A 26,957-nucleotide genomic window follows, 5' to 3' on the forward strand; every position below is an offset into this window, starting at 1 on the left:
ACTAAACTGTTTTGTTTACAATGAGTACATAAGATTGCACCCAAATTTTCCATTTTCTAAGACAGAACTAAGTCTGTCGGTTCCCCTTTGTAAGGAAGGAGAACTGTCTTGCGTATGAGAAAGTGTTGCCGTTGGAGAAGGAAACTAGTGCAGATTGGCTTTAATACACTGCTCCCCTTGACTGCAATAGCTGGCAGTTGCACCCAGGATGAACAGAACTAGTAATATAGTGATCAAGGAAACAGCATTTGGGAGGTATTGCAAAATTGTATATGTGGTCTGCATGTTTATGTGGTAGCATTGGTGTTACTAGGGCTTGCATCACCCAGTGCAGGAGGCCAGTGAATCACCCCCATGATGGATTTCCTCCCATGCTGTGAGTGGGGCAACACCCTGGGTGGTGGGCATTGCGATGCACCATTGTCCCAACCCATCTTTTGGTTATAACTTTTAATAGACTAGAGATAGTTCAACATAGTTTGTTTCATTGCATTCTCATTGGAATTGCACATCAAATGACATATAACATGATTGTATTATTCAAAAATACCAAGATTTTAAAAATTTTGGCTAGTAGTGGTGTCACCTGGTGCGGCCTGCACCCCACACACCCCTTAGCGACACCATTCTATAGTAGACCTTATCCCTGGATGTCTAAGTCTCAGTGTCAATCTCATTGCAGAATAGAGTTCAAAAACTATCAGCATTTCCTGTCCTTCGTTTTTGCCATTCATGAGATCAATAGAAATCCCAGACTCCTGCCCAACACGACCCTGGGGTTTAAAATCTATGACAACTTTTTTGAAGGAAAGACCACATATGAGACCATCCTGGATCTTCTCTTCAGTCAAGAATCCAATTACCAGTGCAGTGAGAAAGAGAATGTCTTGTCTGTCATTGGAGGATTTGCTGTAGAATCTGCTATCCAAATGGACACCATCCTTGGCCTCTACAGGTTTCCACAGGTATGTGCATTCCAGCTCATGGGTGGATGGTGTGTGACTGCTGTTCAGTTATCATAATGTATTCCTAGTGGCTGGCCGGGTTGGAATCTGGATTTGGTGGGTTCGGCAACTGGCGGATGGCCCTGACCTCTAAGAAGGGATAGCAAGCTGGGCCATCCCTTAAACTCTCAGTACTGGTGTCAGCTGAAGCATCCAATATGCCAGCAGTGGGTGCCCAGGAGATGCCATGTGTGGCCTGGTGCAGGGCTTTCCCTTAGGACCCACCTGCTGGATGAATGTACTAAGATTTTAAAAAAAAGCTTGCTTTCTGAGGAAAATGTTGAGACAATAGTCATCCTTTATCTAAGAATCAGGCTCCCAGAATCCTTTCTCTGTGCAGTGGTGCCTATTGCAAATATTTACTTTCCACGCTTTCTTTCAATGTCTATATTTTTCCCAACATGCAGCAGCAAATAACCTCCCTTTTTAGTATGGAAAGAATTGCAATTAATGATGCGATGCATATTCAGAAGTCAGGAGGCAAGGGAGAGTGGGGAGGAGAGTGGGTCAGGCCTGGGGGGGGGACGACAGGGATGGCAGCAGAAGATGCTGCTTGATGCTATCTCCTGTCCTCGGTGTGCAAGCCTTATATGGGGTACTAGCTCTATCGCTGGCACAGATCTGAGCAGACCCATAGCAGCTGCTCGGGTTCAGTAAGTGGTAAGGAAATAAATGTTCCCTTACCTCTGGGAGACCTCCAGCTGCCTCCCTGCCCACACAGGATGCAGCAGCAACATTAGAATTGGGCTGTCAGTTGCTAAAATTTTCAGATGTGAAGTTTCTCAGTTAAAAAGCAATCAATTCAATATATTTTAAATAACTTAAAAAAGGAAACTTACGAATCTCAGTAAATGGAAAGAAACTCCAAGTCGTGCCTCATTATCCATTCCAGAAGACTTGGTGGATTAAAAAAAAATAAGTGGATACTAAATCAGTGGGAAAATAGCTTAAGAAGATCTTCTTCCAGGTTTCTTGCTCCTCCATTGTCACCCCAGAATGCATCGGTATAGACACAATATTGCATTCAGCCACTAGATAGGGTGAATAATGGAATCTGATGGAATGAAATTATGGCTGAATGTGGTATAGTGTTTATATTGATGCATTCTGGGGTGACAATGGAGGATCAAGAAACGTGGAGGTGGTCTTTAAATCTATCATTATCCAAAAGAAACATGTAACCAGTATGGTTTAAAGCACAAAAGTCAGAAAATGGAATTTGTCACTTTTTCTCTTGTTACAAGGCATTTAAAGGTGGACCCCAGTATCAGTGGTGAGTCAAATCAGTGGATGCCAATTCAGTGGTTAACAAGGCACAGCCTGTAGTTGGTTTGGAATCTTGCAATTATTTCTTAAAGCCATAATGAGCCATGATTTCCCAATTAGATCACCTATGGTGCATAGGAGGCACCAGTCACAAGAAATAATTTTCCTTCTGTATATTGGATGGCACCAAGAGGAAGTATCTTGAACAAAGGAATAGTCTGGCTACTGCGACATTTCAAATGGACATGTATCGGCCTCATTGTTTCAGATGATGATGATGGAGAAAGCTTTCTGCAGATGCTGACACCACTGCTGGCTCCGAATGACATTTGTGTGGCCTTCTTGGAAAGGATAGTGATAGTCATGAATCTTAATTTGCAACCTTTCATTCAGAATGTATACCATATGAAATCCACAATTCAATTGCCTGAAGCCAATGTGGTTATCGTCAATGGGGATTCTCACTCGTTGGGTGCTTTAGTAATAGTCTTATATGTTGCTGAATTTAAAGACAAGCTCCATATAGGGAAGGTTTGAATAACACCTCCTCAATGGGATTTCACCAGTGCTATTGATACTAATGGCTTCTGTGCAAAAACATTCCATGGGACTTTGTCCATCTCATCCTCTACCAATGCCGTGCCAGGATTCCAGGACATCATACGTTGAAGCCTGATAAGTCACTCACACATTTTCTCTGTGTTTTCTACAAAAGTGCATTTGGGTGGTGCTATGAGAAGAAACTAACAAATTGTCCACACTGTACAGGAGAGGAGAAGCTGGAGAATCTGTCTCAGTCTTGGTTTGAAATGGAGATGACTGGACAGAACTATCCGATTTACAATGCCCTCTATGCTGTAGCATGTGCTTTAAATGCTATATATATGTCCAGACCAAAAACAATGCTCAACAGAGAAACATTCAACTCTTTGAACATTGAACCTTGGCAGGTATATCACTACTGTATGAAAAAAAGATTATGTACAGTGCCATCCCAAGCATGTTTACTAGGGAGACAGTTGCTGCTGAGCTCAAATTGCCTGTAAGTAAAGATGCTTAGGATTGCATGGATGATGTGGGTGAAATCATGTCCCCAGATGTTCACAGACAGGAAAAAACCTCAGCTCAGTGTTTCTCAAACTGTGGGTCGGGACATCATTATTAATGTCCCGTTATTAACGTTCCGGCGGGGCCTGAAGACTTTTTTATTCAGGAAAGCCTTTGAGGCACTATAAGGGCTGTTTTTATAAATTTAAAGCTTATGTCTTTTACTGCGTGCTTTCAGTCTGCTGCTACGCATTTTATCTTGTTTTAATTGTTTTTAAGTGTTTGTATTTTTAATGTTTATCTGTATATTTTAACTTGATTGTTAGCCGCCATGGGTGCCCTTCCAGGAGAAAGGCAGAATACAAATCCAATAAATAAATAAATAAATAAATAAATGTTGAATTATCTGTATTCTATCACACATTGGGCCATTTAACCCCCAAAAAGAAAACACAACTGCCTTATGTAACAAAAAGTGAATTTGCTGAACTCAAAACTCATCAATAACACTGACTATTCCAAGAACCAATAATGTGTTATTGTGACACAGCAGGCAACCAATAAGGTGCACAAATGCAGAGATGGGCAAAACCAGTGCAGCTTGACTTGACTCAGGTTATGAGTCTCCAACCCCTTTAACTTGACTCGAAAAGGAGCCCGAACAAGCGGGCTTTCCGAGTTGCCTACAGCATTCTGGGGACTCTAAAAGACTCAAGTGCTGAGTTTTTAGGTAAAAAAGGCAACTGCATCTCTATGGACAAAAATGGAGCTGCTGCCAGGGTGTGTGTTTTTGTATATGTTGGAGTTCTCATTTAATACTCCCCTGATGTCCCCATCATATCTGTAAACAAGGTGGGAGGGGGTGGAACAAACTGTGAGTGCGCAGACAGAAGTGGCACGAGGGAGGAGGGTCACATGCAGCAGCGGGCAGGCTTACCAGTATGACCCACTCCTTTGCAGCTCTACTCATAAGTAGTTTCATTGTGATCAGTCATTCACTGAGCCTGCTGCAACCATGCCATGACTCCTGGATGGCTGTGAATTACCACCACCACCACCACCCATGTTGCTTTCTTCCCCCTTTTCCAGGGGAAAAACCTTCCAATTATCACTGGTTCCTTTAGAGATGGACAAGAGAGCCCAGCTGCCTCCACCCTCCTGCTTCTCAATGCAAAACCAAAACATTCAGTCTTCCCTGCCTCCCGGCTGGAAATGCCCTGCTGCTTCCCGGTCTGAATGATGGCCCCACAATGTCTTTCACACCTCAGGAAAAGTAAGCCAGCACACCCAGACAGAGGCAGACTTGATTCTGCCTGCGTGGGGACTCGTTTCCTAGTTAGGGGCCTCAGACCCTAGTCAGTGCCAGAGTAAATAATATATAACACTAAATTCATAGCATGGGATGGCTGCTTTGCCGTCTTTTTTATTTGTTTATAAGTCAAATAGCAGATGGAGTACCTGGCAAATGGAGCAAAAGTTTTGAGGATGTGGCCGCAGTTCTTTAGGAACTTGCTTTGGTTCCACTCCTGATCTCACCACTATACAATATTCCAGCGGTTTGCAAACTTTGTAGAGGCCCGAGAGGCTGCAGCCTGATTTACGAATGCTAAGGAATGTGGCTATAATGGTGATTGGGCAGGAGTGCTCTCCCCCCTCCCAATTAGCAGCTTGTTGTACCCTTGATGCACAGTCTACCCTGTCAGTTTTACAACCAAACAAAAATGGGGTCAAGTCCCACGGGTGGGTTTCAGACTCACAGTTTGGGAATTGCTGCACGATTTGAAACAGAACAATATTTGCATTGACAAACCATTTGGTGCTTCTTTCTGTTTAAATATTCACACAGGGGCATGACTGGAAATGTAACCATATGTCCTAAAATCCTAAACGCCCCCACCATCCACCATTGTTTTGTTACATTAAATACTATCCCCACTGTTTTTAAAAAAAATTCCAACAGATCATTTTTCATACGTAGTGTAATAAAATTTGGCCCATCTGCCTAGCACTCCTTTATCAGATTTATCAAACGTATAGCAACTCATCTATGGAAAGGGGTGAAATCTGAATGGGGATCACAACAAAGGCAACCCACATCTCACCATGATCCCAGTTCAGACTCCCTTCCACAAAATTGCATACCGTTTGACCTTTGTAAATATTTATGTTTTTCATTTCACAAAGATGATCAGGGAGATGTTTAGATACACTGTAATTATCCAAAGTACTGTGATTTCCTTCCTTGCGCAGTTGGTAAGAAATGCATCCATATTTCAAAAGGAGGTGGATATATTCTGAACTGTATCAGTGCCCCACGGAGGAACAGAGATCACCAAAACATTTTGGGGAGAAATCTCTGTGACCACACATGCTGCTGAGTGAGGTTCCTGTGAGGTTCCATCAGGATGCCAGCCACAGAGATATCATTGTAGCTGGAACTGTAGTTCAGGATGCAGAAGTTCAGATGCAGCTGGGTCAGACATGCATTTGCAGCCCAGTGGCTGTTTCTGCTCTTCCTGCTGCTGCTTCTCCCTTCTCTTGCCTGTTGGGAGAATGTGCCCAGTAAATGTGAAATTGAAGGAAGCTATGGAGATACTAGGCTAGGAGATGCTGTCATTGGTGGGGTCCTCTCTCTTTTGCATGATGTAGACACTGCAATCAATTTTCAGAGACTACCAGCAATGAAGAAAGACAATTTCTCGTAAGTTATTTCTTGTTTGGTACCCATCATGCTATTTGAAATATGAAAACTAGAGATCAAACAACTGCACTGGGGTGGAATTTCAACAGGTGCAGCCTGTTGGGAAGAACAGGGTGGGGTTGGGGCAATGCCATGGTCAGGAAGGGAGCGGATATCTTTGAAAGCACCAGCAAAATCACAGGCAGAGTAGATCCATTGCAGCAGCTAAGACTTACTTCAGGACAAAGGAAGAAATGTTCCCTTACGTAATCATTTTTGTTCTGGTCAGATGAACAACTCCATTCCTGCACCCCTCTTCCTTTCACCTGTTTAGTTTTGTTTCCTTTTCTCATTGTACTTGGGATGAGTTTTTCACTGTACAATCGTATATCCAATAGTGTGGGTGTCATTGTCCCCTAAAATTGAGTGCTGTGCAAACAAGCACTAAAAAAGACATTCTTCTTGATGGGACAAGAACCTGACACTGATTGGCCAGAATACACTGCTCTGATTGACAATAGCTGTCAGTCATGCCCAGGATGAACCACACTGTAGGAAAACACTGCTCAAGGAAATGCCATTGTGGGTGGTACTACTGTAAATGTATATGTGGCACACATGACAATGTGCTAGACCTTATCTCTTCCTCAATGCCAATCTACTTTCAGAATAAAGCACAAACATTATCAGCATGTCCTGGCCTTCCTTTTTGCCATTCAGGAGATCAACAGGAATCCCAACCTCTTGCCCAACGTGACCTTGGGCTTTAAAATCTATGACAACTTTTTTGAAGGAATAGCCACATATAAGTCCATCCTAGATCTACTCTTCAAACAACAAAGGAATGTGCCCAATTACAAGTGTGGTAAGAAAGGTGATGTCTTGTCTGTCATTGGGGGATTCACGGTAGAGTATGTCATCCAAATGGCCAACATTCTTAGCCACTACAAGTTTCCACAGGTATGTACATTCAGATGCATGAATGGGTGGCATAAAACTGCTCTTCACTTATTATATTATTTGAGATTTTATCAGTGAATGCCTTTTTTTAGCTTGAAAAGAATTGTGAAGGGGCAATGCAATGCAACAAGTAAATTGTTTATTCAGGAGATATAACCATTTGAGGAGGTCCTTGAGATCTCAGTTGTATAGGAGGACATAACATGACTGATCAGCAACCCAGATGTGGGCAGAGAGACCTCCAGCTCTAAATAATAATAATAATAATAATAATAATAATAATAATAATAATAATAATAATAATAATAATAATAATATTGTCGGGGTCGCCCCCACATGAAGCCTGACAATACTAATGTTGGTATTTATATACCACTTTCCTTGATCATCAGATTTCTCCTCAGACAAAGTTTTCCAAACCCCGTAGGAACCTTTATAATAAAATAGTTCTGTTCTTTCATAGAAAGCCTCATTACAGCTGAATTCCTTCACAGTCTGGCCTCCCTCTGGCCACTTGGCCTCCCATGCGACTTGACAGCAACTCCTCCCTTCCACTGATGGTCAACTCATTATCAGTATATTGACAGCTCTCAGATACTTCTGGTTGTTTTGAACTGGTGTCCCCAGATCTTCAGGCATACAAGGCAGCAGCTCTACCTCTCAGCCAGACCTCCTTCCCTAAATATGCTTTTTAGTGTATAGCACCCAGGTTTGTATCCCAAGAAAATGTGTCATAAATGCAGCCAGTTATATACACTGTCCTTAAGCTAAAGCAAGCCAATCCTATCGCACTGATTTCAATACTGCTTAGTCATGTCTCATATTCTGGGGATACAAACCACAGAGGTGATTTTAATCTTTCAAAAAATGGAAACTTGAAGTTCGGCAAAACAATAGCTTGGTGTGAATCAAAGACATTACCCATTTCAGGACATTAAGTGATGGCTTGTGGACATGGTGAAAGGAAATGTGTTGTAACTCATTTGGAGCACAACCCTATTCATGACTACTCAGAAGTAAGTCTCATTATGTTCTATGGGCAGTGACGTAGCTAATGATTGTGTAGCCCAGTGCTAAGCTCAAAATGTTGCCCCGGAAGTGATGTCACAACTGGAAGTGACATCACACCTGGGCTTTTAAAAAGTGAAAACTTGGAAGAACACACCTCCTCCTCCAGCAGCTCACCACCCACTTGCTCTGCTGCCTCAGTGGCATAGCTAAGGCATCTGTTTGCTACCTGGGGTCAAAGTTGTTTTTATTTTCTGGTTAATTGGCCACAACTTTTGATAGAATACAGATATTCCAGTGCAATTTTGTTTCATTGCATTCTGCATTAAATTACCTTTCCAGTGATATATAACATGATGGTATTATTCATACATACCAATATTTTCACAATTGTGGTCACTAGTGTCAAGCTCAGCTTGTTGTCCCTCTAAAGCTTGATACCCGGTGCAACTGCAACCCCTGTACCCCCTTAGCTAAGCCACTGTCTATGGGGCTTCCTCCCAGGAAAGTGTGCATACAGTTGCAGACTTACTATAATTTATTGATGGGAATGTATACAAAGATACATTGTTCAGTATACTTAGCATATCATTGATAAGCAAAAGTCTGGATTGTAATACATACTTTGGTTTGGAAAACGGTGGTTAATTTCCTAAGCTGTTCTGAGCCATGTTTTCCCCCATTAGATTACTTATGGTACGTATGAGAAAACAGTCACAAAAAATAATTTCCCTTCTCTATACTGGATGGCAATAAGGGAAGGTACTCTGCACACCGGCATAGTCCAGCTACTGCTGCATTTCCAGTGGACATGAATTGGTCTCATTGTTTCAGACGATGAGAGTGGAGAAGGCTTTCTGCAGAGGCTTACACCACTGCTGGCCAGGAACAGCATTTGTGTTGCATTCTTAGAAAGGACAGGCGTTCTCAAGGTTCTTAATTTCAATAGCACTCAAAATACATTCCTGCAAAATATATTCAGGATACGCTCCACACTTTCATCCACTACAGCCAACGTTGTAATTGTTGACGGAGCCGCTCAGACTCTGCAACCATTGGCAGTTGTTTTATATGTAGCTGAATTTTTAGATAGACATCTTATAGGGAAGGTTTGGATCACGTCACCTCAGTGGGATTTCGTCAGCGCTGCTGCCACTGCGGGCTTCTGTTCAAAAACATTCCATGGGATTTTGTCTTTCACAACTACAATGAAGGCCGTGCCAGGATTCCAGGACTTCCTTCAGACTCTAAAGCCTAAAAAGTCACTTGCAAGTTTTCTCTGCTTTTTCTACAAATCCTCATTCAAGTGTTGCGGTGATGGGAAAATTAAAACTTGTAAAAACTGTACTGGAGAGGAGAAACTGGAGAGCCTGCATCAGACTGCATTTGAGATGGAGATGAGTGATGTGAGCTACCGTATTTACAATGGTCTCTATGCTGTAGCACATGCTTTAAATGCCATATATGCGTCCAGGCTGAAAACAATGCTGAACAGAGACACATGCAAACCTTTGAACATTGAACCCTGGCAGGTATATTCCTCACTGTATTGAAACGGTTATGTATGATGCAATCTCAAGCACACTTACTAGGAAGATAATCGGAGCAAAGTGGAAATTACTTCTATGTAAACTTGCTGTGGATTGAATGGGTGGTGTGGGTGAAATCATGTTCCCAGGCACATGGGGGGGAGGGGGCATATTGCTAAAGCTAAGCAGATCTGAACCTTGCAGGACTTTGATGACAGACCTCTTGGATATCCCAGGCACATTGCTATATAGCCCAAGCCTATGCATGTCTACTCAGATGTAAGTCCATTGCGTTCAATGGGGTTGACTCCAAGGAAACAGCATAGGGTTGAAGTCTTAAGTTCCAAAATGTTAAAAAAGCGGAATATAACAGGAACGTGTGACTCAGGTCGCGGGTAAGACAGAACTGCCCCTTTGTAGCCAATGGGAAAGTGCCACAGCTGTCCCACCTGCTTACACCAGAGGAGGCTCTCTTTACCCCCGAGAGAGCAGGGGCGAGGATAGCCTCCTCAGGTGTAAGAAGGCATGGCAACTGCAGTGCTTTTCCAAGGACAACGAGAGGGCAGTTCTGCCACACCTGCTGCCCCGAATCGCACGTTCCTGAAATATTAATTTTCATTGTGAAAGCATCCACAAAGCTTCCTGGAAACCTTTGAGTAGAAAAACAAACTGAATACTTCAATAGGGCCCAATCCTACCCTATTTCCAGCACCAATGAGCTGCATCGTAGCCCCAAGTAAAGGAACAATTGTTCCCTGATCCTGACAAGGCCTCTGTGACTATCCCCCACAGGGTATAGCAGGATACAGAGCAGGCCCCATTGGCACAGATGCATCAGTGCTGCAAAGTTTAGATTGGGCCTATAGATGTGGAAATGTTGGATAAGATGGTGAGCTGAGAGGAGAGGAAGATGAGGAAGATCTGCCAGGTGTATTCTAATAGTTTTTAATAAATGAAAAATGTTCTTTTAACTTGTACATCCCAGGTTTACAGGTGCCTTTTCTGATCAGGGGTTTGGTCATACAGTGCGCAATATACATTGAAGCTATCAGCTGTTTTCTGTTTTTGTCCAATCTAGATGCACTCTTTTTTGAAGAATGTCCACTTTAACAATGGTGCTGGCCATGAAGTATGGTTTGCCAATCAGGAACTGTCTTCTGGACTTGATGTCATCAACTGGGTCACTTTCCCCAATCAATCCTTCCTTAAGATCCCAGCTGGAAAGATTTCTCCAAGTCAAGGGTTTACCATCCATGATGAGGCCATTGTGTGGAATAGCAGATTTCAGCAGGTAGGGCTAAAATCCTTCAGCAAGGTCACCTCTTCATTTGCTTGGGAACATTCCTGAACATGAGAGCATTCCTGGAGGCATGCACTGCATGCTATGGTGGGGGCAGGATTGAGAGGCCTTTGAGATGTAAAGGAGCATACTTTCCCCTGACCTCTGTATAGGCCCCCTGACAGCCTAGGGGTCTCCTTGTACCTATGCCAGCTCTATAACTGGTATAAGCCCGAGGAGAGCCTGACGGTGGGGAAGCTTGAAAACTAGGGGATAGGATCCGACATGCATGAATCCCAGCAGATCAACCCCTTCTCTCCCTGACACACCTCGGTTTCTCCCCTATTGTGCCCTCTTACTCTTCCTTCTGCCCATGGACTACCCCTGCTGAAAACTTATTTGGTTTGGTAGAGTCTCCATTTGTGGCAGTGGCCAGACAGACAGCATGCAACAGTGGCTTGGCGTTCGTGGTGCCAGAAACCGTTCTGCAATGTTGGAATGTGAGTCCTGGCAGTGCAGGGTGACCATAGTATTTTACCCCTGCAGCACAATCCTATGCCTGTCTACTCGGAAATAAATCTCACTGTGTTGAGTTGTGCTTGCTCCCAGGAAAGTGTTCATAGGATTGCAGCCTGACAGTCACAGTTGCCACTATAAAAGTCTTGTAGGAATGCTGCAAACATACCATTAGTACATATACCTAAAGTTTAAATCCAAATGAACTTTAACCTAAACCCATACTGGGTCATTCCTGTCCTCTATGGATGCAGAATAAAACTATTTTGAACATATTTACAAGGCACATAGTCTGTCATGTGGATTAATCAAATACCTCTGTTGAGATAAAGATGCTAAATAAATATATCTATGTTGAGATAAATAACAAATAGATAGCTGGGGTTTGAGGTGGGCCCCACCTTTTAACAAGTTGAAGCACCCTGAAAAAAGGATGGCTGTGGTGTTGGGCATTAAAAGACAGCTTCCAACTCTGTCCCAGTTTTTTACTCTTAGATGCTACGCCATTCAGAATCTAATTGCTATTGGGCACTGGCATACCTGGGAGGATAAAGGGGGACAAATGCCCTGAGGTGCCACCCCTCCAAGGCCCCCCACCACCATCCATACTCCTGCCACCACCCACACACCCCCAACCACCGCTTTAAGTTGCCTTCAGAGGCCTTCAGGGGGTCATGGAAGCTGCACATGGTCTCCGCTGATCCACCGGAGGCCTTTGAGGCACCTGGAAGGCTTTTAAATGAATGATGAAAACTCGAAATGACGTTTAAAAGCTCTTATAAGGCCTCCAGAGGGCCAGAGGAGGTCACGCGCAGCCTGGACAGGATGATTAGGGGTCGCAACAGGTGGGAGGAGCATTCTGAAATCCTGGCCCCAAGCAGCACAGGGTCCAGGAATGCCAGTGCTGTTGGGCCTATTCCCTGATGAAATAAAAGCATGCTAAGTTTTCTGCTAGCGGAAGGGCACTTTGGGAATAAAGCCAAATACTGATGCATTTCCTCTTTCATTTGGGCTCTGCTCTGAACTGTTTTGAATCCCAGTAGGAAGAATAAACCCTACAGAAATGTGAGTGTGCAACTCTCCCTGAAATAAAAGACAGCAGGAGTCTTCACCAGGTCACTGGCAGCAGGGGAGTTCTCTGTTGCTGGTCAGGATTGAGGTGAGCTCTTGCTCGTGATAAGCTGAAGTTCACGGACAGGGAAGGATGATTGTGGTGTTGAGCATCAAATGTTTACTTCAGTACTTCTCCCCATTCTTTATTCCTAGAATGTGCCTCGTTCAACTTGTGTTGAGAGCTGCCACGTTGGACACAGCAAGACGGTTCGAGAGGGGGAAGCAATCTGTTGCTATGACTGTACTCCGTGTCCAGACGACATGATGTCTAACCAAACAGGTAAGCGGCAGTGCACAGATTTTCCAGGAAATATTTGCAAACATTAGTCTACCCTAACATACGCCTTTGCATTGGTCTGCTGTTCTCCAAAGACTTAAATCATGAGGCACTGATTCTTAAAATGCACACTGGTTGCAACAAGGGAGTCACCTTGAAAGACATCAGAGGCAGTCCATTACACAGTTAAGGGCATTTAATCCCACTGGTGCCTATCCCTTGCTGCATTTGGTCATTCCCTCCCCCGACCATAAGCACTGAAGTGCTAACAAAGAAAATGGGGAATTCTTGTCCGACGTTTACTTCCAACCTCCCATCATTCTTATGACTTAATAGAGTTACTGACACCCTGTTTGTCCTTTTCAGATGCAGTTCATTGCATCAAATGTCCACAAGATGAGTATCCAAACAAGAACCAAGATCAATGTATCCCCAAACAGACAGCCTTCCTAAACTACAATGAGCCCTTAGGAATCAGTTTGGTTTCCATCGCTTTGTCCTTTACAACAATGACAGTTTTGGTGATACTGATCTTTTTAAAGAATTGGAACACTCCCATTGTCAAAGCCAACAATCAAAACCTCACCTGCACTCTTCTCACCTCCATCCTGCTTTGCTATCTTTCCTCCCTGCTCTTCATTGGTGAACCTGGCAAGGTGTCCTGCCTTCTCTGACAATCGGCTTTTGGCATCAGTTTCTCTGTGGCAATTTCTTCTGTTTTGGCTAAAACCATCACTGTGGTCCTGGCCTTCATGGCCACCCAGCCAGGGAACAGGATGAGGAAATGGCTGGGGAAAAAAGTGGCCCACTCCATTGTCCTTTCCTGTTCCCTCATTCAAGTGGGGATCTGCACTGTATGGCTGTCCACCTCTCCTCCTTTTCCAGATGTTGACATGCACTCCCAGACTGAGTACATCATAGTGGAGTGTAATGAAGGGTCGATCATCATGCTCTATTCTGTCCTGGGCTATGTTGGTTTTCTGGCCCTCACCAGCTTCACAGTCGCTTTCCTTGCCCGAAAACTGCCAGATACTTTCAATGAAGCCAAATTCATCACCTTCAGCATGCTGGTCTTCTGCAGTGTGTGGATCTCTTTCATTCCTGCTTACCTGAGCACCAAGGGGAAAGACATTGTGGCCAAGGAGGTCTTTACCATCTTGGCCTCCAACACTGGCCTCCTGACTTGCATTTTTCTTCCTAAATGCTATGTAATTGTTCTAAAACCAGATCTCAACTCCAAGCAGCTGCTAACAGAGAAAAGAAGTAATTAAATCAAATTCTAAGATGATAGTTGTTTTGCATGTTTTTCTCTCTACATTTTTCCATACAGTATGAATATTGGATCACAGCATATCTCATTTTTAACTGACCCAATTCTTTTGAATCCACAAGGTGGGGTGAAAAATCATTTCAGCAGCAATAGTTGCATCTCCTTGGTGGCTATCCAAGGATAATGTTAATATTGCAGGATAAAGACACAACACAGAAGTCAAAATGTTGAAAGAAGGAAATACATATTTCATATTAGAAGCATGATGCTGATGCAGCACAGGGTCACCGAAAGAACCCAAAGGTTTCCATCCTCTTCCAAGGATGGAAGAATCTTCTTCCAAGAAGTCCTTCCTTCACAGGAAGAACGCTTTTTCTAAGAAGAGGAAAGGAATCTTTGTAGCCTACTTAACTGTTGCGAGCTGCTGGAGAGCGGACGACGTTCACTCAGCTGGCTGCCCGGCTGGTAGCTCGGCTTGCCTATCTCCCAAGGTCGGAGCACACTCACTCGCGGCGACAAAGACGACACAAGGCAGAAGTCTTCCACCAAACGCCTCTTTACTATGTACAAGATATTTACAAGAGCAACAGTCCAAATAGTACAAATGGTACACGAATCACTGATCTCACTGGCATAGCCTTCGGCACAAAATCCACTCTGCATCTCCCACACCTTTGCTAGCCCCTGCAGGAACTTATACTGGTGACAGCCAATCAGCATGAGGGAAATACTGCATAGTCATGCTGACTTGGCATGTGCTGCCACACACACACACACACACACACACACACACACACACACACACACACACACACACAGGGAATGTCACCTGGTGTACATCACCCGATATTGCATCAGCTTAGTTCCCAGGGTGCTGTGCTGGCTCAGTCTGGCCACGGCTTCAGGCCTGCTACTATTCAGCCAGTAAATTACCTAGCAGTCCCGGGGATGAACCCTTGACATAACTATTCTTTTCAAATGGCCTCTTATCTGGGTGAAATTGAGGGACATCTGCCTCTGCTGGGCTCGCATCGAGTCCCTTTACTGTTGTATGCTGACGATGCGGTCCTGCTATCTCAATCATGTCTTGGTTTAAAACTTTTGGTTCTTAAATGTGTAGGTTACCTTACATCAAACAAACTTTCCTTTAGTTTTGATAAAACTGAAATTATGATCTTTAGTGATACTTGGAGGAAATATTCCTGGCCTTTCAGAGGAAGGCAGATTGAGCAGGTAAAATGCTATAAGTATCTTGGCATTCACTTTTCGTACAATCTTACTTGGACCAGACACTGTAAAATCAGGGTGAATCTTGCTGGTGCGATGGAGTGGAATGTTTTATGTTTCCACGTTTCTAGAGGGGGTGCTTATGTCTCTGCATCTCTGAAGGTACTCAATGCCAAAATTACCCCCCAGATCCTGTACGGTGCTCCAATCTGGATTAAGGAGATGAATTGTTCCTTAGAACAAACTCAATCTGTTTTTCTGAGGAAAGTCTTGCATCTACCCAAATGTGTTACCTTTGTTTACAGACGGAACAATAATTGGGCTTGGTTGAGGACTTTTAAGTTTTGGCTAAGAGTTTATTACATGTCTAGTCAGAATAGCCTTTTATCTGAGATCTTACAGGATTTGCTTACCCCGGTGGGATCTACAGGGGTTCTTCATAAGATCAGGACAATTGACATTGATGTAGAGGTGCTGGATGTACTGCCCTTTAAATTGGCAAATCACTTAATTAAAAGGAGATTTTTGGACATCCACACCCAACTTCTTTACAGCGCAGTGAGTCAAGTTTGTTCCCCACAGAATTTTAAGATTTTAACGAAAGCAGGTGTTATGCCATCATATTTAACTTTGTTACTGTGTCCTTATGAGCATAGAGCGTTCACATTGGTTAGATGCAATTCATTTCCATCAGCTGTGCCGTATGGAAGATACAACAGCATCCACTATAGTGAACATCTCTGTAATTGTGGGTGGGGCACAGTTGAGTCTCTTACGCATGTGGTCCTACATTGTCCATTATATCAGACTTTGCGTAACCAATATCTCTCCTTCTTTTGGAACAAAGGGGCCATATACCCTGATGTCATCCAACTGAGAAATTTGTTATCATCTATGGACCCCACTATAACAGAGGTCATGGGGGTCTTCTTAAAGTTTTTAATGAGATGCTGTAGTTTTACTTGTAGTAATGGGGAGTGTAACCCCTCATGATTAATTGCATGATCTGTTTCTGAATTGTACATTGTATATGGATGTATTTTATTTTATTCTAATATGCCAGTAAAGGTTTCTGTACTCTATTGGAAATTTCCATGCTATATTTTATTTTTTTTCAAGGATGGCACTTGTGGCTGAGACTTTGGAAAGCTTTGGGTGGGAAAATCTGTATTTATGAATAATAGCATAATGTTGTATATCATTGGAATAGTAATTTCATGCAGAACATAATGAAACAAACCATGTTGAATTATCTGCATTCTATCATACGTTAAGGCCAATTAACCTGAAAAAAGAAAACACAGCTTTATGTAACAAAAAGTGGATTTACTAAACTCAGAACTGACCAATGAGACTGATAGTTCCAAGAGCCAATTAGGTGTTAGTGTGACACAGCAGGCAACCATTAAGGTGTTCATATGCAGAGATGGGCAAATCCAACACAGATTGACTTGAGTCAAGTCATGAGTCTCTGCCCCCTTTAACTTGATTTTGAAAACAAGCCCTAACAAGTGGACTTTCCGAGTTGCCCAGAGCATTGTGGGGACTCTAAAAGACTCAAGTGCTGAGTTTTTAGGTAAGGAAGGCAACTGCAGCTCTGTGCACAAAACCGGAGCTGCTGCCAGGGTGTGTGTTTATGTGTATGTTGGAGTTCTCATTTAATACTCCCTGATGTCCCCATCATATCTGTAAAGAAAGTGGGAGGAGGTGGAACAAACTGTGAGTGTACAGACAGAAGTGGCATGAGGGAGCAGGGTCACATGCAGTAGTGGGCAGGCTTACCAGTATGACCCACTCCTTTGCAGCTCTACTCATATGTAGTTTCATTGTGACCAGTCATTCACTGAGCCTGCTGAAACCATGCCATTACTCCTGGATGGCTGTGAATTACCACCACTGTTGCAAGGTGTTGCAAGGTTCAAAAGCAAGACTCAGTAGTCAGGGTGATTGTCTGCATGTTTTTATTATGTTGCCAGCAAGGGGCGTCTCAAGGGACTCCTGTCCAAAGCATTGAGAGCCTGTGTCAATCTTAGCCAGACCCCTTTATAACATTTTGGGTCCTTTGTTTGAAGATTTGAACTTCCCATTGGCTGAAGTTTGACATCATAGATGGGGCTAACTCTTCATAGGCTGTAGATAGCCCTAGAGACATTTGATTGGTGAGCTTCAAGTTACAGGTTCCAAATAAGGCAAAATTATACATTTAAACATATGGAATACAGAGTTTTCAAGAACCAGTAGAGTGCACTCTAACCTTATTTTTATTCAGAACTGGCCTTTTGGCAAGTCTTCAGACCTTATTTCTTGGCATACATCTCTTTCCTGATTAAGATAACCTTGTTTTGAGCCACCTGCTTTATCTCTTCCCACATTCCTTCTCCTGTTCTCAGCAAAACTCTGTGGGGCTCTCTGCCAACCTTTGTTAAGCAAGGTCCTTTGAACTTGCTTTTACTCTATGCCTTAATTCTATTTGTGACCTGTTACTTTGAGTACATTTAAGGGATCTATATACCTTTCATATATTTTAACATAAACAAGCCAAACTCTCATTGTGTAAAGCAGGGGTGTCCAAATGTTTTGGCAGGAGGGCCACATCATCTCTCTGACACTGTGTTGGGGGCCAGAAAAAAAAAGAATTAATTTACCATTTAAAATTTGAATAAATTTACATAAATGAATATATTAGAGATGGAAGTTATATGAATGAAAGATGGTCTTGCAGTAGCTCAAGGCCTATAAAAAGCCTTGCACAAAGCAAGGCCAGCCTTTCCTTCACTGCCACTGCTGAATCACAGATTTGAAACAGCAAGTAGTAGAGGGAGCCCTCGTCTCACCGCTCAGGTTACAAGTCAAACAGTCATCCTCTTGCTGAGAACAGTTGCGTCGGACCAGCACGGGCTCCAGCAAGTCTCTGGAGGGCCAGAGGCTCATTGGAGACTGGGGGCTCCCCTGAGGGCCTGATTGGGAGCCTCTGAGGGCCGCAAGTGGCCCCCGGGCCAGAGTTTGGGCACCCCTGGTGTAAAGGATTTCTTTTAAATGAGAAATCCATTTCTCATTTACTTTTAAACACATTACATGTTCTTCATATCAATTGCAGCTCAATAGAGGCTTCCTCATGAAGGTTTTGCTTATCTAGTATAATTGTATTCTTTTCTGAACCGTTTCTGCATGTTTCTAGTTAAAAAAAACCTGTTTCAGCCTGCCAACTGATAATACCAAAACCTTTCTGTACGACAATGTTGCAAATATGTGTGTTTTCCCAGCATTGTGACATCTTGGCTTGCTCGCATATTGCTGCCAAGAAAGAACTCTATCTTTGAGATGCAACTTTCTTTGCCCAAATTCCCATGTCTGTGAACCCAGCAAAACTGCTTACTAAGCTGCTTCTCTGTGAGGCTAACTATGATTTTAGCTTGAAATGGCTTTTACTATCCTATGTGTTTCTATGTTTTAATCAAACCTTTAATGAAACCAGGCGATTAAAATTTACTCTGAGAGCTAACGTATTTCTAGATATGTGTTGGTTATACTTTAAGGGCAGAGACTAATTCAAAGGCTTGGAAGGATAACTAACAGGCAAACATGGTGATTTCTTTGGCACTTCTGTGTTCTGAAATCATTCTTCCAGTGTTTTAATGTAAGGCATGTGACACTGCTCTAAAAAGCATGAAAGAATAATAATTTTAAAACTGCAACTTGTTTTGCTAAGATGGGCATTCTTCTGCTCATTGTTATCTGTTTTGCCATTCAAACAGGGAGCCGAAAAGGCAGAAGCCTCCCTAGCATTCTGTTTCTTCCTCTTATCTACTTGCCTTCTCCACACTTTCAAAGGGAATAGGCTTTGTCTTTGTCTAAAATTCATTTCTTGCCAAGAAGCAACCTTGACGTTTAGCAGAGCTGCCAATGTTAGCAGAGCTTCCCAGTTCAGCAGAACAGCCAGTTTGCAATTTCTAAGCCTTTTCCCTAAAGAACAGGGGTGCCCAAACCCTGGCCCTGGGGCCACATGCGGCCCTCGAGGCCTCTCAATGCGGCCCTCAGGGAGCCCCCAGTCTCCAATGAGCCCCTGGCCCTCCAGAGATTTGTTGGAGCCCGCACTGGTCTGACACAACTGCTCTCAGCGTGAGAGCGACTGTTTGACCACTCGCGTGAGCTGTGGACTGAGGGCTTCCTCCTCTGCTTGCTGTTTCACCTCTGTGATGCTTTGTGCAAGGCCTCTTAAGCTATTGCAAGACCTTCATTCATTCATATAAGTTCCATCTCCAATATATTCATTTATGTAAACATATTCAAATTTTAAATGTAAATTAATTCTTTTTCCCCCCGGCCCCTGACACAGTGTCAGAGAGATGATGTGGCCCTCCTGCCAAAAACTTTGGACACCCCTGCTAAAGAAGATGGGGTGGCTTTTAACCTATTAAGCTTTTAAGCATTTGCCCTAATGATTTGCCCTAATGGCATATTACCCTTCATTCTGTATTGCCCTCTATCACCACCACCACCCCCGCTGCCTTCTACCCTCACTTGTCCAGGGAAAACAACTTCTTCTAATTATCACTGGTTCCTTTAGAGATGGACAAGAGAGGCCACCTGCCTCTCCCCCACCTCCTTCTCAATGCAAAACCAAAACATTCAGTCTTCCCTGCCTCCTGGCTGTAAATGCCCTGCTGCTTGCCCAGTCTGAATGATGGCCCCACAATGTCTTTCACACCTCAAAAAAAGGAAGCAAGCACAGCCAGACAGAGACAGACTTGAGCCTGCATGCGTGGGGACTCGTTTCCCAGTTAGTGGCCCCAGACCCAAGTCAGTGCCAGAGTAATAATATATAACATTAAATTCATAGCATGGGATGGCTGCTTTGCCTTCTTTTTTTATGTCAAACAGCAGTTGGAGGATGTGGCAAATGGAGCAAAAGCTTGAGGATGTGGCCGCAGTTCCTTAGGACTTTGCTTTCTACTCCTGATCTCACCACTATACAATATTTCAGTGGTTTGCAAACCTTTTAGAGACCCTAGAGGCTGCAGCCTGATTTATAAATGCCAAGGAATGTGGTTATAATGGTGACTGGGTAGGAGTGCTATCCCTCACATTAGCAGCTTATTTAATCCGTAAACAAGGGTGGAATTTCAACAGGTGCAGCTTGTTGGGAAGAAAACGGTAGGGATCGGGGTGTGCCATGGCTGGGAACAGAGTGGCTATTGTTGGAAATAGCTTCATTGATATCCTATCTCCCTTCCTGGTCACAAGCTACCTAAACATATCCACTTGGACTTGCACCGGCAAAATCACTGGCACAGGTCTGAGTAGATCCATTGGGGATCTATGACTGGGGCAGCAGAGACTTGCTTTGGGGGAAAGGAGGAAGTGTTCCGACACCTAATTATTTTGTCCTGATCAGATGAACAGCTCCATTCCTGCACCCCTCTTCCTTACACCTCTTTAGTTTTGATTCCTTTTTTCATTACACTAGGGATATGTTTTTCAGTGTACAATCATATATCCAATAGCGCAGGGGTCATTTCCCCCTATAATTGAGTGCAGTGTGAAGCAGCACTAAAAAAGACATTGCTCTTGATGAGACAAGAACCTGACACTGATTGGAAAGAGTACACTGCTTGAATTGACAATAGCTGGCAGTCAAGCCCAGGATGAACAACACTGTAGCAAAATAGCACTCAAGGAAATGCCATTCTGGGTGGTTCTGCTGTATATGTATATGTGGTGCATGTGACAATGTGCTAGACCTTATCTCTGCCTAAATGTCAATCTAATTGCAGAATAGATTGCAAACATTATCATCATGTCCTGGCCTTCCTTTTTTCCATTCATGAGATCAATAGGAATCCCAATCTCTTGCCCAACAAGATCTTGGGTTTTAAAATCTACGACAACTTTTTTGAAGGAATGGCCACATATAAATCCATCCTGGATCTACTTTTCAAGCAGCAATGAAATGTACCTAATTACAAGTGTGGTAAGAAAGGCAATGTCTTATCTGTCATTGGAGGACTCACGATAGAGTACGTCATCCAAATGGCCAACATTCTTAGCCACTACAGGCATCCACAGGTATGTATATTCGTATATGTGGCTGGGTGGCATACAACTGCTGTTCACTTATCATCTGATATATTATTTGGGACTTTATCAGCGAATGCCCTTTTTCTTAGCATGAAAAGAATTGCAAAGAAAGGGCAATGCAATGCAAGGCGTGAATTGTTTATTCAGAAGAAAAGGCCATATGAGGAGGTCTCTCTCAGTTGTATAGGATGACATATAATGACTGATCAACAATCCAGATGTCAGCAGAGAGCTGTTTTGACAACTCCTGGCTCTAAATATGTCATTCAGAATACAAAGCTCAGGTTTGTATCCCAAAAAATTATGTCATGAATGTGACCCATTATGTAAATGTCCTTAAGCTTAAGCTTAAGTGCACCAATCTTGTTGCACTGATTTCAATGCTGCTTAATCAAGACTGTTATTCTGGGGTACAAACCATTGAGTGAGGTGATTTCATTTTTCTAAAACAAAATGGATATTTGAAGTTCAGTGCTGAGTTCAGTCCAACAGCTTGGTTGGAATAAAATATATTACACACTCCAAGACATTCAGTGATGGATGATGAACATTTTGAAAGAAAATGTGTTGCAACTCATTTAGAGCACAATCTATGCATGTCTACTTAGAAGTAAGTCTCACTCTATTCAATGGGGCTTAGTTCCAGGAAAGAATGTACAGGATTGCAGCCTTACTATCATTTATAGACATGTATGTCTAAAAAGACACATTGTTCAGTGCACTTAGAATTTCATACATTAGCAAAAGTTTGAATTGTAATATCGGAGAGAAGCACTATGGTTTGGAAAATGATGGTTAATTTTCAAAGCTGTTATGAGCCATGTTTTCCCCCATTAGATTACTTATGGAACATATGAGAAACCAGTCACAAAAAATAATTTCCCTTCTCTATACTGGAAGACAATAAGGGAAGGTACTTTGCACACCGGCATAGATCAGCTACTGCTGCATTTCCAATGGACATGGTCTCATTGTTTCAGAGGCTGATAGTGGAGAAGGCTTCCTGCAGAGGCTGACACCATTGCTGGCCCGGAACAGCATTTGTGTTGCATTCTTAGAAAGGACTGTCATTCTCAAGGATCTTAATTTTGATCCCACTCAAAATACATTCTTGCAAAATATATTCAGGATATGCTCCACACTTTTATCCACTACAGTCAACGTTGTTATTGTTCACGGGGTCTCTCAGACTCTGTTGCCATTGGCAGTCATTTTATATGCCCTGCTAATTGGGTAAGAGGCACTTTTTCAAGTGGGTGCTCCTTTTTTTAGCAGGGGGAGAGTAACTGGCCCACCTCACCCCAGCACTGTCTGTTCTAGTGGCAGTCTGCTGGTATTCATTTGCATCTTTTTAGATTAATAATAATAATAATAATAATAATAATAATAATAATAATAATAATAATAATAATATGTAGCTGAATTTATACATAGATGTCTAATAGGGAAGGTTTGAATCACTTCACCTCAGTGGGATTTCATCAGCATTGCTGGTACTGAGGGCTTCTGTGCAAAAACATTCCATGGGACTTTGTATTTCACAACTACGATGAAGGCCGTGCCAGGATTCCAGGAATTCCTTCAGACTCTAAAGCCTAAAAAGTCACTTGCACGTTTTCTCTGCCTATTCTACAAATCTGCATTCGGGTGTTGCCGTGATGGGAAAATTAAAACTTGTAAACACTGTACCAGAAAGGAGAAACTGGAGAGCCTGCCTCAGACTCTGTTTGAGATGGAGATGAGTGATGTGAGCTACCGTATTTACAATGGTCTCTATGCTGTAGCACATGCCATATATACGTCCAGGTCAAAAACAATGCTGAACAGAGATACATGCAAACCTTTGAACATTGAACCCTGGCAGGTATATTCCTCACTATATTGAAACGGTAATGTATGATGCAATCCCAAGCACACTTACTCAGAAGATAACTGGAGCATAGTGGAAATCACTTCTGTGTAAACTTGCTGTGGATTGAATAGGTGGTGTGGGTGAAATCATGTTCCCAGGCACACGGGGGGCATATTGCTAAGGCTAAGCAAGTCTGAAACTTGCAGGACTTTGATGACAAACTTCTTGGATATCCCATGCACATTGCTTTATAGCCCAAGCCTATGCATGTCTACTGAGATGTAAGTCCATTGTGTTAAATGGGGTTGACTCCTAGGAAACCGAATAGCGTTGAAGCCTTAAGTTCCAAAATGTAAGAAAAGCGGAATATAATAGGAACGTGTGATTCAAGCCGCAGGTGAGACAGAACTGCCCCTTTGTAGCCCATGGAAAAGTGCCACAGCTGTCCCGCCTGCTTCCACCTGAGGAGGCTCTCTTTACACCTGAGAAAGCAGGGGCAAGGAGAGCCTCCTCGGGTGTAATCAGGGCAACTGCAGTGCTTTTCCAAGGACAACGACAGGGCAGTTCTGCCACACCTGCTGCCCTGAACCGCACATCCCTGAAATATTAATTTTCATTGTGAAAGCATCCACAAATCTTCCTGGAAACCTTTGAGTAGAGGAACAAATTTAATACTTCAATAGGGCCCAATCCTATCCAAGTTTCCAGCACCAATGAGCTGCACCGTAGCCCCAATTAAAGGAACTATCAGCTTGCCTTAAAATGGGCCAGACACCTAGTTGTGACTCTGATGCTCCTCTTTCCCTGATTTTGAGGAATTGGGATAGTATCCCAGGAACAGTGGGGCTGTCTAAAAAACATATAGTCACCCTATGCACGGTTGTCTGGCCAAGTTTTACCTCTTCATTGCCAGAATCTGATCAGTGGCCAAGCTGTGGAACATTCTCTGAGGGAAGGATGAGTGCTTTACGGAGAATTTTGCTTGATCAGAGGCCTGGTCAGGTGGATTATTTATTTGTATGGTATAATTTTAAACCTTCCGATGGGCAACGAGCCATACAGGCAATGTGTGTAGGGAAAAATAAATGTGGGGTATCTTCAACCAGTCCACCCCCCTACAAAGTTGATCCCACTTTCCAAGAGGATGATCAATCTAACCCAGCCCTGTATCCATTCCATTTGTTGACTCCTAGGGGACAATCTGGAGCTGCTCCAGTGCCTCAGGTAGTTGTAACCGGAACTGGAGGAATGAAAGGGCAACCTCTAACCACATTGAGGGCTACAGTTTCTCAGGATCAATTGGCTAGTCCTGTCTAGCGTAGCCGGGGTAGGGAACAAGTTTTCCCTGGGTCACTTGATTTTTCCTGGGGAACTGAGTCTAGTAATATTTGTCAGGCTTTGAACCTAGAGATCCCTTCTATGACCCATAGTAGGCAAAGCTGTGATCCTACTGTGCTCAAAACAAGTCCAATTACTGATCATGATTTGTCTGTGGCTAGATCAGTCAATAAAATAGCAAAAATCTATGCTAGAGCACAAATTGAAAGTAAAGTGCCTTCAGGTGTAGAGTGGTCTTTCTCTCCGACACGTACAACCAATAGGCTTGACAGATTTCGGCCGCAAACATCCACCCCGGGGAACTCTATGGCTCCGCTGAGAGCCTATCCAGTTCCTATGGCTGAGGTTCATGAAACGGTATTCACCCATACACCTTTCACTACCTCTGACTTAATGAATTGGCAGCAGACAGTACCACATCTACGAAATAATCCAGATGTGGTGTATCAGAAGTTTAAAACCATTTTTGCTACTCATTCCCCAGTCTAGGCTGATGTTATGCAATTAATGGACCATCTTTTAACGGAAGATAAGAGACAAAGGGTTAAACTAAAAACCATAAAATATATTCAGAGAAAGCCTGCTTCTCCTACTTAGATTTTGTTGGATTGGCCGCAGTACAATCCTGAATGGGATGCAAACGTTCCAGATGGAAAGTTGGCTTTGTCTAATTTTGTAGAAGCTGTTTTGAAAGGAATTAAAGCAGCAGAAGAAGTTACTCCAAATTGGAGTAAGATTACTGCCTGTGTGCAACGTTTTGATAAGCATCCTTCTGATTTTTGTACACAATTGACATGTGAGTTTAGGAAGCATGGAGCTTTAGATCCGGAATCAAAGCAAGGGCAGGAGGTATTAAAAACTGTGTATATGGCTCAGTGTTCAGAAGATATTGCACGTCGCTTTAGGGAACATCCTGATGGCATGCAAGGAAAAAATCTACCTGAGATTGTAAGCATTGCCACCAGAGTGTTCAATGCAAGGGGGGATCTGAAGGACAAGCAGAAAAAAAAGGAAAAACAGGCTGAAATGAAAGAACAGGTTTCTCTTCTTGCAGCTATGGTTGCAGCTTCCAGAGAAGGGGCAAGGAATTTTCAAAGTAGGAGATTTCAAGATGGTCCTTTCCAGAACAGAGGAAGAACTAGGAGAGGTCGTGAAAGGGTAAGATCCATGAATCAAGATCAAGGAGGAGTTAATATGGGAGGTAGCATGACTCCAAAAGGGGGTAATCAAATCATCTGCCACAGATGTGGGGTTTCAGGGCATATTCAAAGAAATTGTCCTTGAAGGTTCCAGGAAGGTCTCAGACAAATCAGCCAAGGGGCTGCTGATGGGCAATTCATGGACTTTACTGACTGAAGTTGCGCGCCGCTCCCCTGGAGTCCAGAAGTGTATGAGGCCGGATATTTGCAGTTTAAGTGTGATCCAAGATTTCCCACTATTCCATTGAAAGTGGGAGAAAAAGTTTTTAGCTTGTTGCTTAATACAGGGGCTTCTCATACAGCTTTACCGGGGGGGGGGGGCGGCTCCAAGAAGACAAATGGAGAAGGAAGTTTTGGGAGTCACAGGGAAACCAGAGAGACACTTTATGAGTACTGAGTGCTCAGCTTCTCTGGGTCCCTTAAATTTCGAGCATTCTTTTCTGTTAATGACCCAGAGGGGGGAAGGTGACCTTTCTTCTCTTTTGGGACACGACCTACTTGTTAAACTGCAGGCTCAAATATTCTGTGACCCTGAGGGTATAATTGTTAAATTTCCTTTGCATCAAATGCATCTCATGGCTAGGGTGAAGGCTAAAGAGAGTGCAGCATTGCCTGAAAGATTACAAAATGAAGTGAACCCTATAGTGTGGGGAGACAAACATACAGTGGGATTAGTGAAATCAGCAGCACCTATTTCTCCTGTTGTGAAAGAAGGAAAGCCTCCACCAAGGCAAAGGCAGTATCCATTGAAACCTGAAGCAATCGAAAGTCTTGCACCTCTCATAGATGCATTGCTAAAACAAGGGGTTTTGGTTCCTTGTGAATCTCCTTGTAATACACCTGTACTTGCAGTGAAAAAAAACAGGTAGGATCAGATGGAAAACCTCTCTATCGGATGGTGCAAGATCTGAGGTTAATTAATGATTATGTGATACCATCTTTTCCAGTTATGCCTAACCCAAGTACAATACTGGCTCAAGTACCTTCTGACGCCCAGTATTACTCTTTGGTAGACCTGGCAAACACATATCTCAGTGTACGAGTTGATGAAAAAAAAACAATATTTGTTTGCTTTTACGTAGGGTCAACCAGGTGTGCACAGGTGTGTACCTAACTTACCTGGGCATGCACAGGTGAGCATACCTGGGCAATTAACCTGAGCTAGAATGCCTATGGGCTATGTAGAGGCTCCAGGGGTATTTTCACGGGTGTTAGCAAATGATTTGAATGATATCCAACTCCCTAGGGGTTCTACTCTTCTTCACTTTGTTGATGATATTTTGCTTGCCTCAAAAACACGTGAGGATAATGAGG

The 26,957-nt window shown here is 43.1% G+C and overlaps 1 pseudogene; it reads left to right on the forward strand.

Annotated features, from left to right (window-relative positions):
- The first annotated feature begins 208 nt into the window (after nt 1-208).
- LOC136652563 (vomeronasal type-2 receptor 26-like) overlaps nt 209-26,957 on the forward strand; it is a 29,232-nt pseudogene continuing 2,483 nt past the window's right edge.

This window comes from Tiliqua scincoides, chromosome 5, assembly GCF_035046505.1.
Source record: "Tiliqua scincoides isolate rTilSci1 chromosome 5, rTilSci1.hap2, whole genome shotgun sequence".
Lineage (NCBI taxonomy): Eukaryota > Metazoa > Chordata > Lepidosauria > Squamata > Scincidae > Tiliqua > Tiliqua scincoides.